At 40.2% G+C, this 4,390-nt stretch overlaps 1 protein-coding gene across 1 annotated transcript in view; it reads left to right on the forward strand.

The window, feature by feature from the left end:
* RASEF (RAS and EF-hand domain containing) overlaps positions 1-4,390 on the forward strand; it is a gene marked incomplete at its 5' end in the record, with an annotated part of 95,368 nt that overhangs the window by 45,750 nt on the left and 45,228 nt on the right. The window lies entirely within an intron of this gene.

Genomic DNA, 4,390 nt, shown 5'->3' on the forward strand with positions numbered 1-4,390 from the left:
AAAAAAAAAAAAAAAAAAAAAAAAATCAGTAAAAACCTTTCCAATAAAGTCATTTTTTTCCTGCCTTTTTCTCTCCTTCCACCATATTTGATCCATGCATCCGTTTCATTCATCACTTACTAAGCACATGTGGTTTACTCTGTCTTCAAATTGCGTTGCTTCTTTCAGCTAAATGCCTCCCATATTAGCCTTTCTTTCTTTCTTTCTTGTTTTTTTTTTTTTTTGAGAGGTTTTTGCTATAGAGTGTGAGCGCTTGCCAGACAGACAGAGACAGAGAGACAGAAAGTGAGAAATCACCCCCCCAGTGGGGATGACCATGCCACAATCCCTTCTCCTTCATTCTCCTCTTGGAATCTTGGGCACACATGCACACATGCCTGGCATGAGTTTTTTAAGCCACCGGGACAGGGACTCGAACCACAGTCGACTACATGGGAGTTCAGCGACATAGCCATTACACTAACTGCTGGTCCCCCATATTAGTCTTGATAACGGGGTATTACCATGGTTCTACTCCTCAGACTTCATGTATTGTTCATTGTAACATCTTCCTGGTTTCCTTGGCTTGAGTGCAGGAGTGGCAAATCCATGATATCTACGGCATCATGTCTCTGTTCTACATATGCCCAGTTCATCGCATATACTTGTCGTCTCCAGAACCTCAGCACACCAGTCCTTGACCTCACACCGACTAAGCAGCCTGGTGCAGGGAGGAAACCTATTTGTCAACCCATCCTAGCGTCCACCTCCTACCTTTCTAGATGCAGTCTCTCTGCAGGGAAGATCTGTCCAGGCTCAGGGAAGATTCCCTCTAACTTCCCTCTATCAGTGTGGCTCCCTTAGCTCTCCTCAGTCTCATTGGCATCACTGCTTATGGCTCTGCTTTTCCTCTAGCTGTTTGCTTTGGCAGTTGTCACCCAACTCCTTTCCACTCTCCTGAATCTGCAAAGTTCAGAAAGCCCTACCTTCTCCTTGAAGCTCTCCCCTATTCCTGTAGTCACATTCACCTCTTCCTGACCTCGACTCCTATTGCTCAGAGTGTATTTTGTGTTGTTTCAGTTAGCTTCTTCATATGTTAACAACCTTATTGAGGTATAATTTGCATGCTATAAGCTTCATGTATTTAAAATGCAGAATATGTTAAATTTGGACATAGGGATATCCCATGAAACCATCCCACAAGCAGGATCCTGTGGGTACCATGCACTGTAGAAGTTTCTTCATGCCCCTTTGTTATACCTTCTTTCCTCTGTTCTTTACTCCTCCTTGCCATGCAACCATGGTTCTATTTTCTGTTACTGTAGATTAATTTGAAGTTTCCAGAATTGTACATAAATGCAGTCATGTGGTATGTAGTATTTCTTGTCTGGTTTCCTCCACTTAGCATAATTATTTTGACACCTACCCATGTATCAGTATAGTTCGTCCATTTTTATTTTTATTTCTTTTTAATAACAGAGTGGTATTCTATTATGTGGGAACCACAGTTAATTTATCCATTCATCTGTTGAAGGATACATGAGGTTTTTGTTTTTTTGTTGTTTAGTTTTTGGCTATTGCAAATTAAGGTGCTTTGAGTATTTACATAGACTAAATGTAGGCATATACTTTTATTTGGCTTGAGTACATTCCTACATGGGAATGGCTTGGTCATCTGTGTAGGTGTATGTTTATTTTTGTAAGACAGTGCTGATTTCAGAGTGGTTGCACCATTGTACTTTCCATCAATGGTGTATGAGAGTGCCATCCTTTAGGCATTCTAAATAGGTGTGTGGCAGAATCTCATTGTGGTTTTCATTTGTATTTCTCTAATGAATGATGGTGTTGAGACCCTTTTAATGAGTTTATTTGCCCTGTATATCATTTTTGGTGTAGTATCTGTTAAAATCTTTTGCTTATTTAAAAAAACTAGGTTGTTGTCATATTACTGAGTTTTGAGACTTCATTATTTATTCTGAATATCAATCTGACCCTCACAAATTGCAAGCCAAGAGGTCTTGTTCTGCCTGGTGCCATTTACACTGATCAAACCAGACCAGGTGTGATATACCTGAACAGAACTTTATTCTTTGTCCGAAGAATGAAGAAGAGGGAGCTAATGCTCCAAAGGCGTCTTTTCCCTGCATGGGAGTTGAGTTGCTACTTTTATAGAGGTTGGAGCTCCACTTCTTTTGCACTCGGCGTGGTTTGGACCCTGCACAATTTCCATTCAGCCACTCTTGGAGTATGCTCAAGTCCTCTTTTCTCCCTCCTCTTTTAAAATGTAGTGAATTATACTGATTGATTTTAAAAATTTTATTACTTTATTTCTTCTGTGAGAGAGAAGGAGTGAGAGGAAGCCACACCCAATAGGGACTTCATGCCATGATCCATCTCAACCTCAGCCAGCCTGGATCATGGGCACTCATGCACCTGGCATAAACAGGAAGGCTTCGGGATACATATCCAGGTTCTCTTCTTGTGGGTTCAGTATCATAGAACATTGCATTACTGCTCTGTTACCAGCTGGGCCTTGACTGATTTTTGAATGTTAAAACAGACTTGCATTCTTCAGATAAACCCCAATTGGTTATGAGATATTATCCCTTTTATGTTTTGTTTAATTCAGTTTGCTAAGTTTTATTTATGTATTTATATTCATAGGACATATGAGTTTGTGACTTTCTTTCCATTTCTTTGTCTGATTTTCGTATCAGGCAAATGCTGGTCCCCTAGGACGAGTTGGGAAGAATTCCCTCCATTTCATTGTGCTGGAAGATTGTAAAGAGTTGATCTCCCAGTCTTTACTTGTTGTACACTTTGGGGATAAAATGAAATAGATAGTGATAATTTTTCTTTTCTAGTGTTGAATAAAATATTTTTACACCATGAAAGTTATTGTGTTTGGGTTCATGACTACAGACCAGTGAAGATGCATCCAAGTCCATCTGGGGTCAGGAGGGCTGCTGAAATCAGCACCTCATCGCGAGGCCTCCATGTCTTCGCCCACCTGCAAAAAGCACAGTTGCCTCATGTGTAAAGCTGTGTAAAATCAAGATTGTCACTGAAAAAGCAGTTACCGTTACAGTAGATGTTGCTCTTCTGCTCAGCACTTCACATGCATTATTTAATTTACATGGATCATTTAATTTTTATGGATTATTTCATTTTTATGGAGTATTTAATTTACTGGGATTATTTAATTTGTATGGGTGATTTAGTTTACTTGAAATATTTAATTTAATCACAATAATGCAATAACAAAATGGAGGCACAAAGACATTAAGCAACTTGCCCCAGCCAATACGTGAGCAGTGAGACCCTTTAACTCTGGCAGGTGTTTAGACATGAGATCTTGCCATCTCTGCACCAAGGCCTTACCTTATCTTCTGTCACACTGGCTTCCCTTGGTTTTTACGCTTCCTAGTGTCATCCTCTGAATTCATCTTGGTTTGTCTGTCTTCCCCCAGTACAATGCATGAGCACATCAGTTTGCATTGTATCCTGTTCTGTCCCATGTCCTGGTGCCCAGAACCATTCTTGGTATATGGTAGGCTATTGCTGAATATCTTTACACTTAATTTCACTAGTTATGAATGTAAAACTACTTGAAAAATGAACATAGGATGTATGGAATTATAATTAAAGAAAAAGGAACCATAGAGATGTTTTGGTCCATGGCACCTTCTGTTGTTCTCTGCCTCAGGAGAACTTAACAGGATATGTTTGAGAACTACTAGCCTGTAGGAAGTCCTTCTATGGAAGTTTGCAGGCCAGTCAGTGGCATGGAAATTAAGATGGCTGAATTTCACTGCATGGTTTGAGTCCTGGACCCTGTCGTTTGAAAAACATACCAGGCAAATGATTCTGCGCATGCCCAGAATCCTGAAAGGAGAAATGGAGAAGGGATTACTGTGTGACCATCCCTCATGTGGGTTGCTTTTTCACTTTCCCTCTCTTTCTATCTCTTCTAAATTTTGCCCTCCAACAAAATTTAAAAAAAAAGGAAATTTGTAGTGGTGTGATTTGGACTCACATAAGCTCTAGGAGAAGGGTACATCCAGTTTGTCCTCCTGAGTTCTGATGACACAGTAGGGCTTAGGCATATACTGGAGCCCTTCCTTATCTGTGCTAGATCTTATTTTTTTTTCAATTACAGCAGTGTGAATAATTGTCTTGGGGGTGTCTCTCCAGGAGGATGTGTGCATGTAGCTTGTGGATCCTGCATTTCTTCCACTTGTGTAAATTCCAGTTCCAGAACTGCTAGGACTCTAAAGTCGTCTAGTTTCCTTCTGCCGTCCTTCTCCCTGTGTAGGAGACTTGGAATCAGCCTCAGTTTGACACAAAATGTTTCCTACTTATGGAGATTTTAAAGTTGTTGAAGAGGCTGAGCCTATTTAAATCAACCATC

This window comes from Tupaia chinensis, unplaced genomic scaffold, assembly GCF_000334495.1.
Source record: "Tupaia chinensis unplaced genomic scaffold, TupChi_1.0 Scaffold000147_1, whole genome shotgun sequence".
Classification (NCBI taxonomy): Eukaryota; Metazoa; Chordata; class Mammalia; order Scandentia; family Tupaiidae; genus Tupaia; species Tupaia belangeri.